This window comes from Pinus tabuliformis, chromosome 5_2, assembly GCF_031772625.1.
Source record: "Pinus tabuliformis cultivar Carrire ecotype Pingquan chromosome 5_2, CPIR1, whole genome shotgun sequence".
NCBI classification, from domain to species: Eukaryota; Viridiplantae; Streptophyta; class Pinopsida; order Pinales; family Pinaceae; genus Pinus; species Pinus tabuliformis.
In genome coordinates, this window is record NC_142306.1 from 757,267,571 (window position 1) to 757,279,451 (window position 11,881).

The window sequence follows — 11,881 nt, forward strand, 5'->3', positions numbered from 1 at the left end:
GCACATTCTCTTTCTTTTAAACAACAGTCCCTCTTGCAGGAAATAATCTAGCCACTTACTTCTATCTAACAAAACAGGATTTCTACAAGCATCAAATGCCTCTTTAAAATCTATATCCTTCTCATATAACTCCTTATGAAAATCAAACCCCAACACTTGAATTTAACTTTCCTGCACCAAAATTCTTTTTCTACTTAAGGCATCTGCTACTTTTTTATATGTTTTAACACAAAATTAAAACTTTGAAGGTATTCTACCCATTTTGCATGCTTCTAATTAAGCTTCGGCTGTTGCATAATTTACTGTAATGCATGGTTATCTGAATACATTATGAACTCCTTAGACATCAAGTAATATCTCCACTTCTTCAAAGACTGCACCACTGCATAAAACTCCTTGTCATAAGAACAATAATTCTTCTTTGACACATTCAGCTTTTCACTAAAATACGCTATAGGTCTATCCTCCTGACTTAAAACAGCTCCAATGGCTTCTCCACTGGCATCACACATCACTTGAAAAGGTTTATTAAAATCAGGAAAAATCAAAATATGCTTCTCAGTAATATTTCTCTTCAATAGATGGAAGTTCTTTTCTGCTTCAGCAATCCATTTAAATGGCAGTCTATCCTTCTTTATTGTGTCAATAATAGAAGCATTGATCTTACTAAAATTCCTTATGGATTTCCTATAAAAACTAGGAAGACCGTGAAAACTTCTTACCTCAAAGACACTTTTTGGTGAAGACCACTCCATGATAATATTGATCTTCTCTAGATCCATCTTTAACCCATCAACAAAAACAACAAAACCCAAATATACCAATTCTTCCTTCATGAATGAATATTTTTTTAAAATTTAACAGTAACTTCTCTTGTTGTAGCCTCTGTAAGACATAATTTAGATGTCTCGCATGTTCCTCTTTTGATCTTCTATAAACTCATATATCATCAAGATATATTATTACAAATTTACCTATAAATTCTTTCAAAATTTCATTCATGAGTCTCATAAATGTACTAGGAGGATTTGACAACCCAAAAGGCATTACCAAGAATTCATACAATCCTTCATTTGTCTTAAAAGAAGTTTTCCACTCATCCCCTTTTCTAATTTTGATTTGATGATAACCACTTCTTAAATATAACTTTGTAAAATATTTTTCTCCACTCAAACGATCCATCAAATCTTGAATCTAGGTAAAGGAAATCTGTACCTGATTGTTATCTTATTGATTTCTCTTGAACCAGTGCACATTCTCCAGCCTCCATCTTTCTTTGGGCTCAACACTGTCTGCACTACACAAGGACTCAAACTCTCTCTAATCAGTCCATTGTCTAACAGTTCCTGAACTTGTTTCCTGATTTCTTCATTCTTTGTGGGAGTGATTATGTAAGCTGCTTTATTAGGTAGATTTTCTTCTAGAATCAAATCTATATGATAGCTGATTTTTCGAATGAGTGGTAACTCATCAGGAAAATCATCTACAATAATATCACAATAACTGTCCACCATTTCTTGAATTTCAATTCGTAAATCAGAAAGTTTAGTGGAAGTTATTAATACCTTGGGTTTGAAAACCAATGCAAAACCTACCTCATCTTCTTCCATCTACTGCAACTACCGCTTTCCACTCAGAAAAAGGGTCTTTGGATCAGGCTTCCTTGATGCATCTTCTTCTTCCATAGGCAACAATGTATGATTGACACCATCTTTGCTAAATTTATATGTGTTCCTCTTTCCATCATGCATAGTGTTAGTGCTCAAATATGCCTTAGGCTAAAAGAAGGCGGGATTCAAAATAACATCATACCACACTCAGCCTCATAGCTAGCCCTACGAGGACAGGAGAGGGCTCTCTCCGAGTCACCTCAGTAAAAATAAACACGAAGGTCTGAGATAACTCAAAATGCACATTGATTTTATGCTAGTAAATGGATATGAAAGAGACAATTTAATGGAAGACTATATTTTCAAGGATGTATGGGACAAAGGACAACCTGAGCAGAGAAATCAACTCAAAGACACAGGTTGTTTCATGAGGCAAGATAGGCATGAGATTTAGCAATCAATTTCAAATAATATGGAGTGTAAAGACTGTTTGAGAGGCTGAAAAGGGCATATGTGATGAATCCTTTCCAGACAGAAGAAGACACACATAAACATGAAACGCTTTCCCAAGGCAGAGCAGTAAATTGAATTCTACCTTTCTCAATTAAAGCATTCAACTGGAAATAACTTTTTAATCAACTGTGAAACATAACGAAATACATATGCAACAGAAAGAAAATACGTTTTCTAAACTCACACCACAGGAATCTCATGAACCAGAGCTGCATCATTTTTTATTTAATCTCCTGGCCAAGCTTTACAGTGAATAGCTGAGTTTTTTCCCACGCTATTCCCAGAAACTCCAACCAACCCTTTACAAATGATCTTTCATACAATAAATAAACTTTACCATGAGGAAAATGGATCGACCCAGAATAGGGGGTGGTTTAATCATTATTAACTGAAGATGGAAAGCCAACAATCTGTAACAGGAGCAGCGTTACAATCTCTGCTCAAATCTGCTGATGACCAACGAGGAGGCACACCCGTAGCGTAGATCTGGTAACTGAAGACAAACATAGGCAATCGCATCATATTTTTCTGCCACTGTGGATATCTACGTTTAAAAATTTAAGCGTTTTGGTTTTTTGACTTTTCATATTCCCCTTTTGCCTTTTGAATAAAAATTGTCCTTTAATAAAAATGGTTTTGAATTTTGCCTTTGATGACGGGAAACATAGTTCCGCCAATCCCAAACTGACCCCCCTTGGACAGTTGTATTTTTCCCATCGACTCCTCCAACGTTTGTCCGTCATTTTTTAAAAACGAACTGGTATATCTAAAGATGATTGTAAATTTATTTATTTATTTATTTATTTTTTATATTTTTTTTTACGGAATCCCTCTTCCATCTTTGTTTGTGGAGCATGCCAGTATTACAATAGACTGAGAGTAACATTTCATACATTCTTGAGAGCTAGTCAAAACAATGATCTACCATATTACATGTGGCATTTGAAACTGGCCCAGATAACCGCCTTTGCCTTATACCATCATGATTTAACTGCCCAGCATTAGAGGATGCTTCAAAAATTAGTATCTTCAGCGGAGGACGAACGTCTGAGTTTGTTTCATATGTCGAGACAGAGTACGTTTGCACAGAGATCATGACTTCATTCCATACGTTGAGACACAGTACGTTGCACCGATATCATGACTTGCTTATTAAAGTATGCTAAGGTCTACAATATATGGAGTGAAAGATGTTATGCCTCGATAAAATTGCTTTCTTTGGATGGACTTGGTGAATAATGTACACTAGGATTCTATAATCTTCAATATTAAGCCATCAATCCTCATCAATCTCACTGCAATCTGCTACTGTTTGGGCTTGAGTAGAGCAGTTTCCTCTCAAACTTAATTCATCAATTTCTATCCTTAGTAGAGGATCACATATTAGTTTTTCAGCTGTAAGCATTTTCGAGCACCCTGCAGCAGCGCATTTTCAACCACGCCATTTTGCATATATATGCTTGCACTCCGTGCTGCGCACAAGATTTTCAAGTTCAGTGACAGGTTTCCGAGTCAATGGACCAGTCATGTTTACCAGGTTGCACTGACTTCTAGTCATAATAATTTCGTCCTACTCCTCTCCAGGCATTGGCTCATCTACATGATGAACCCTCCAAACTGCTTCTTTAAACTGCTTATAGAACAAATTATTTTCGGGCACCTTAGGGGAATCTGCTTCAAGCTTGGAAATATGTTTCATCTATAAGTTTCTTAAAGTCTGTCATCTCATTTGAAGAATTGTATTATCTGGCAATTGCCTGAAGAGCTGAGCTTAGCCATATGATATCATCAGAAACGGGAATCAATTCCAGAGCTGCTTCACCTTTTCCGACATGGTGTATTTTCCAAATCCATCGCGAAACACCCAAAGACTGGTCGAAATGGGGGATGTCCATGCCACTGCTTGATTCAGGGGATCAAAAACCCCAGGGAAGCCGAAATATGCAATCCTGACAATTGGATTTCACCATTCAATCAATGCAAAGCCGAATTTTACCGGATTTCAGTGAAAAAATGTTGTAAACGGATGTTGAAGAAGGTGTTTTTCGTTACCTTTTTATCTTACATCTGTATCTATTTTCAATTTCCAACCATGATGGAAGGCATATAGGGTCCTTGTGATAATTTCAAGAATTGTTGAGCGCCTGACAGTTGTGTGGCTTCTGGTTGATTGCCTTAGGTTCCATCCGATATGTGCCTCGATCTTCGTTCACATCATCACAGTGTATTTCTTCACAAGCAATACCAAAGTCCACAACTTTCAAGCACATATATGTGGTGGATCACGCCTTGTGAGTGTAGATATTCGCAATACCTAGAGCTATTGATACAAATTGATATAGCTGAAGAGTTGAAATGAAATACAACACAGTTTGCTCCGTTGTTTTTTCTAAATTTGATGAGAAATGGTGAGAACCTGCTTTGGAGGCTCTATGCACCGCGCACACACCCAGTGTGCCGCGCGAGCCATGTGTGTCGCGTCAGTGCAAATTTACATTGAGAAAATCGGCACTATGCGCTGCGCGCAGCTAGTGTGTTGCGCCAGTTGCCTATGCACCACGCTCTATCACCAACACATGGTCACGACCCTTTCAAACACTATATGCTTTTAAAACTTCAAACTTGACCTTTCTCTTGCATTTTTCGAATAGAACTTGTTGCAAAGCAATAAATAGCTTTGAAATATCTTGACAAGAGATGGTTTAAATTTTTACTTCTTCAAAAACCCCCTTCATAATGTTTTTGACTATGGCACTTTGTCATTTAATGAAACTCTGTCTTTTGGCTTTCTCATTGATTTTCTGGACTCAAAATGATGAAAATGGTTGATTTTTTGCTGGGATATAGGCATATTTTGACTAAGGAAGAACAGGGCTTGCTTTTGAAATATTTTATGGTGGGAAGATACAAGTATTTTATTACAAAAACAAATTTGACAATTTCCTAGTCAAAACAGAGTTTTGAACAAGAAATGTCCTTGAATATGCTTGATGATGAAATTTTGAATTGAGAACTTCTTTGAAAACCATCCTCATGGCCTGTGGGCATTTATTAAACATGTCAAAAGAGTAAACCCTAGACTCAAAAACTAAAAGATTCTTTTTGACCAAAATAATCATCTATTACTGTGAATGACATGAACTAAGTTTTAATGAACATAGAGAAATTTTAACCAGCCTGGTAGGTACAAGCATGAGGGAAGCAAGATAACCAAGCCCTTCCGTCAAAGAATTTCATGCCCCTAGCGGAATGCAACGAAGTGAATTGAGGGAGACACCTAAAAATGAATATGCAAAAAGAGTTTTGATCTCTGACGGAGGACTGACAAGACCAAATCTAACATTGGCTACAATGGGGATGGTAGCTCCATGGAGGTGCCAAGAACTGCAGATCTTTGGGTGAGCAGACAACGCCTTCATCCATTGGTATATGGAGTAAAAACACGGAAACTGACATTATGCAGACGGACTCTGACCTAAGACTAAAACTGAAAACCATAGTAAAACCAAACATGACTAAATCTTAACTGACAAACTGGAAGGATGCTCATATTTGAGCTTATTCATCAAACCTACCCTAATTACTCTTTCCACCACCCAATCAAGTGAAATGGAACAGCTAATGCAACCATGTAAGCATCATGGCTAGTATTTGATTTCTTCCCAAATGCTTTCTGATGCACGTGAAAAGGGAAGAATCGAAAGGCAACTCCCATGGAAACTTGGAATCATGTTCACTACTGATAAACTTGCAAAGCATGAATTGGCTAGATGACTTCAAGAATACTGTAAAAGGGTCTTCATAAGCATCGCCATTGATTTCCATTAACACTATACTGCTCTAGTCCAAGTAATCTTCATAGTTGGATTTTAAAATTTTCCTCACATCTGTGTTGTATTCCTTTGGTGATAGTAGTAGGCTGTCAAAAGGATCCTAAATTTCATGCATAACCAAGCTCTGTTGCTGATTCCAAATAGAACACAGGTCTCCTTTATCAATCTCCTCATATGGTTGCAAACTTTGGTATGAGCTATGAAATGAACAAGACAATAAAGGTGACCTTCGAAACAGATTATTATCAACATTCTCTTTTGTCACATGGTTGGTTGATGGAGAAGAATTTTTACAGGAAACATAATCTAACACAGGAGAAAAAGGATCATCAAAAACCTGAGGGGGCTGTTGCGATGTATCTATTGAAACTGTATGATATCCTATTGTTTTTTCATCTTTTTCTTTAGAGATATTACAAAGATTCTGCCTTATAAACTGAAATACTTCGAAACAAAAGGGTATAGAATCCTCTTGCATCATTAGATCATGTATTTCGGCTGCCACACCTTCATCTGTAATCTGACCTTCAATTGTGCTTGGTGGCTGCAAATCTGGTGCTAGAGAGGGTTTTGTATCCAAAATGATTTCATCAATCATTTCAGGGGAATATTTCTCCTTAACAACTTGCTCAAGAATTTCTCAATCCATCTCATCCTCAACATTAATACTAAGAAATTGTTGATTTCCTACAGGCTGCTCATTTGAAGATTCACTATGAAATTTACCTCTCAAAAACTGAAATGATTCAAAACAGAAAGGTAAGGAATCTCCTTGTATCATTTGATCGCATGTGCCAGCTTCCATGTCCTCATCTGCAACTTGATAATTAATGGCATTTGGGGGATGTGTTGTGGTCCCCAACAACCCCCCTCTTTGTTTGATATTAGTAATAACATCAAGCAAAGGGGGACCCTTAACCAAAAATCCAAAAAATATTTTTGTTTGAAAAATCTTTTGTGTTAACTTCCTAAGAGCTATATCGCGTCGCAAAAGAAAAAGAGGCGCTCTCCCAAAGCGCATAAATACACTAAAAGGGAGCGACGCGAGAACTCATCGCACCGCATGCATTAAAAGCGCTCAAAAAGGGAAAACCTAAAGAATCGCCGATGGCCGATATGTGACATCGCACATCGCAATGTCGCATAAGCAGCACAAAGTGACAAAGTGAAAACCTTGCGACCTTGCGATATGCAATTTGCGACCATGCAAAGCTGCAACCTGTGATCTATGGTTTGCGACGAATGAGACCATCAATTGCTGCGATACCACTTATTTACATCGCAATCTTCGATGCTACGATGCAAATCGCAGAAGCCATTCGTCGCAGGCATTCCTCGGCATGATCTGTGAGCCCAATATTAGGCGCGCACCTTACGGGAAATTAATGATTGTACGCCTGTGTATCCAAAGATGATTATGTTGCATTTTTCGAAGAGTCAAGTCATAATGGGTGACATGATTATGCATTCATTAGAACTTAATTGCTTTCATGTCAATCTTTTCTTCTGTCTCTTTTCATTTACGTGAACTATAAGTCAGCAACTGATATAAATCTATATGCAGGAAACATTTAAGGAAAAGCGCCAGAGCTAGAAGAACAAAGAGGATATGACTTCACAGATAGATACCGCATACAGCAAGGCCACGGATTCCAGAGTATCACTCAACAAATGCTGATGGAAATAGGCTATCTAGGACTTAGAGTCAAAGGCGCACAAAAGCAAAGCGTTTATGAAAGATCCTGAGTCCCAAATTGGGTAAACCAAAAAGAAAAAGACTTAAGGGGAAAGACGTCTCAGAAAAGCCTGGAACAAAGAATGGAAACAAGTTTCAATTGAGAAAATCGTTTAGGCAAAAAAATCCCCAGCTCATTGAGTCATTTGCACGGCCAGAAACCGAAATAGCAACAACACAATCAGTTTGAAAGAAATCTGAGTTGTACTAAGTATACACGCCGTGAATACACTCCTCCAGAAAGAGGTGCACTCTTGTTGTTTCTAATTTTCAAGCTTGAACAAAAGGAAAGGACAAGCAGCTGACTCTTTCACGGCGAACAGCGCATCGCTTACAACACTAAGGAGCAGATATAGAAATGGTTAGAAATTAGATTCAGTTTTTAGAAATAAATTTGTTTTAGTAAAAGGGCGGTCATTTGAAGTCGTTCCCTAAATTTGTGTAATTAAAATTAGCCGGTTAGTAGTATTTAACCCTTCTCGTTGCATTGGAGAAGGGTCCGAAAATTTGTCAAAAAACTTGTCCTCAGAACATGCACTTTTGCACCCTCGGAGGGGGTTTTTGATGAATGGACGGATCGAGATTTATTTATGTTTGCATTTTAATACCTGCTACTGATGTTGCACTTCTGTACTCTTGGTAGGCATTAGAAGTAAGTAGAAATAGATCGTTATTGCTTAAGGTCTGTGAGTATAAAATCAGTCATAAATGGTACTTTTATCTCTTGACGAATTTCTGCTCACATTCTTAGAGTAATATACAGCTGATGTTGTTTATATGTTAATGTATGAATGAGTGGACTACCATTTGGCACTTTTGTACGGTGGATTCATTGATTTGTGCTTAATACATGAATAACTGATTATGCGATATGCTGTTCACAACCGTTTTGCTTAACATTTTATGTAGGATGGTTCATCTTAATTGATTTATATTCTCATAATAGCTGAATAATCTTCGTTACCAGTTATTGTGTGAAATCTTTCTAGATCGCATAATGGAAAAAGTTCTATCCCGGGTTAGCGTAGATTATATGTGTTGTTCTTGATAGATTAAAGTAGTATAAAATTCAGTCTCATAGTTTAGAATTAAACTAGCTTAGAAATAATTCCGGATTTTCATTATCATATTCTACACACACACAAATCACCAAACTCTACACACACACACCCCTTAGAATGGGAAGTTGGTCCCGTTATCCCCAGTCGGACCCGCTACACCAAACGGGCACGGAGCCGCCAACCAGGTTCCCGACCGAGTGGGTATCCCCCTTTTTTTTGACCCGATTTCAGGGCCCTCAACAGGATGGAAATCTAAATATGAGAAGTCTGGCACTGAGTTTTCCTCACCCTCAAGAGGCTCCAAATCAAGACTAGTCGACAGCTAATTTCTGATTCCACGGAAATTGTCTCTGATGAACTGACATGAATCAAAGAAAAAAGGTAAAGATCCTTCACTTACTTCCCAATTTGTTGCACTTTCCTCGTCATTTTCATAGCTGATATGTATCAGTTGGTAACTGTACTCAAGCTGCTATAAGTGAACTTCCTCATCCCACAAACTGGCTGCTGATTTGTCTGCAAGATTAGCTTCTGTTTGGAGAACATAATCATCATCATCATACTGATCAAACTGAGGCAAATCGTTAGTATAAAACACATCATCAATCATACATGTCATATCAACATGTCTTTCTTCCTCAAGATGATCTACAAAACAATTAGTATGACAACTGAGACAAGAAACAATATGTTTTGGATCAACGACTTGTTCATGAACATCATTTTTATCTTTTGCAGTCATTTTCTGCACCATCTCTTCTACTTCACTCACCAAAATGTCAAGCTTTTCCTCTGAAGCTGTCGTTCTCTCTAGATCCATGTTTTCCATCTCTTCTTCCTTCAACCTTTCCCATCTGATTAGTAAGTGAGCCTCTACATTTACTTCACTGTTATGCATCTCTTCCAGTGTTGCGACATTCCTTTCTCTCAGCTGAAACTCCATTTCTGGATCAGAGGCACTCGGGTAGTGCAAGAGAGCAGATCTAGGAGGGGGTCTTATATCAACTAGCATTGAATAATAAACTTGATTAAATCTGGCTGAAAACTGTTGTATTGTCTCCCCTGGCAACCTTTTCAGCTGGTTATACTCTTCTATGATAAGGAAAAGGTTATGCCCGATCATCCACCTGTCGAGAAAAACTTTGATGAACTGCTGTAAACCAGAGATGCTAGCATCAGGAAGGGCTTTGAACCAACTCTTCACTTTTCCTTACAAAGAAAGAGAAAAAAGCCTAATACTAACATCATTGTTATCATCCTCAAAAAGGTCTAAAAAAGTCTCAACATTTTGCACATGTTGCTCAGCATTGACATTCTTACATTCATCGTCAAATCTTGGCAAGTATAGATCATAGTTTTTGGGGAAAGCCTGAAGAACAGAAGGTAAAACAAGAGGTTTATACCTATCTGGGATTATAACAGTTGTATGAGTATATACAAGAGCTATAGGATCAGCTTTGTTTTCTTTAGGCTTATCACTCTAAAGAGAGTCATCATAAGATGCGGGAAAAGTAAGGAGGCCATGATCAAAGGGAAACTTAGTATTTACGCTTTTAGAATGAGTCGATTGAAGATTTTGATCACCTTTATCATACAACAAGTTCTGGAAAACTTTCAGGATAGCTTCAAGAAAAGCAAAGAAGTAATTCACAAGAAAGCAGAGTAGATCCTGAATACCATTCCACTTTGGATACCTAAACTTTTTGTAAGGTCCTTCCATTTTCGTAGAGAAAGAGTTAGTCCTCCAGTAGAGTCACCATGAAGCACGGAGTTGCCAGGTGAATGATTTCAGCCTTCTTATGTCTGATCATTGTCCACCATCAACCATCAGATCCGAACTTTGATACATGTACTAGGGAAAGACAATCTACAAGTAAACCATTTTCGTTTCCCCAGTATGGTCTCCACTATGTTAGTGCTCAAATCTGCCTTAGGCTGAAGGAAGGTGGGATTCAAGATAACATCATACCACGCTCAGCCTCGTAGCTAGCCCTACGAGGACAGGAGAGGGCTCTCTCCGAGTCACCTCAGTAAAAATAAACAAGAAGGTCTGAGATAACTCAAAATGCACATTGATTTTAGGCTAGTAAATGGATATGAAAGAGACAGTTTAATGGAAGACTAAATTTTCAGGGATGTATGGGACAAAGGATAGCCTGAGTGGAGAAATCAACTCAAAGACACAGGTTGTTTCATGAGGCAAGATAGGCAGGAGATTTAGCAATCAAATTTTGAATAATATGGAGTGGAAAGACTGTTTGACAGGCTGAAATGGGCATATGTGATGAATCCTTTCCAGATAGAAGAAGCCACACAGAAACATGAAACGCTTTCCCAAGGCAGAGCAGTAAACTGAATTCTACCTTTCTCACTTAAAAGTATTCAACTGGAAATGATTTTTTAATGAACTGTGAAACATAATGAAATACATATGCAACAGAAAGAAAATACATTTTCTAAACTCACACCACAGGAATCTCATGAAACAGAGCTGCATCATTTTTTATTTAATCTCCTGGCCAAGCTGTACAGTGAATAGCTGAGTTTTTCCCCACGCTATTCCCAGAAACTCCAACAAACCCTTTACAAATGATCTTTCATACAGTAAATAAACTTTACCATGAGGAAAATGGATCGACCCAGAATAGGGGGTGGTTTAATCATTATTAGCTGAAGATGGAAAGCCAACCATCTGTAATAGGAGCAGCGTTACAATCTCTGCTCAAATCTACTGATGACCAATGAGGAGGCACACCCGTAGTGTAGATCTGGTATTGAAGACAAACACAGGTGATCGCATCATATTTTTCTGCCACTGTGGATATCTACGTTTAATTTAAGCGTTTCGGTTTTTTGACTTTTCATATTACCCTTTTTCCTTTTGAATAAACATTGTCCTTCAATAAAAATGGTTTTGAATTTTTCCTTTGATGACGGGAAACATAGTTCCGCCAATCCCAAACTGACGCCCCTTGGACAGCTGTAGTTTTCCCATCGACTCCTCCAGCATTTGTCCGTCATTAATTTAAAAATAGACTGGTATATCAAGAGATGATTGTAATTTTTATTTTTTTTTAATTAACGGAATCCCTCTTCCATCTTTGTTTATGGAGCATGCCAGTATTACAA

General features: G+C 37.8%; 1 pseudogene; it reads right to left on the reverse strand.

The window, feature by feature from the left end:
• Positions 1–3,399: 3,399 nt before the first annotated feature.
• Positions 3,400–4,018, reverse strand: LOC149161479 (E3 SUMO-protein ligase MMS21 pseudogene; annotated as a pseudogene).
• Between the last annotated feature and the right edge of the window lie 7,863 nt (positions 4,019–11,881).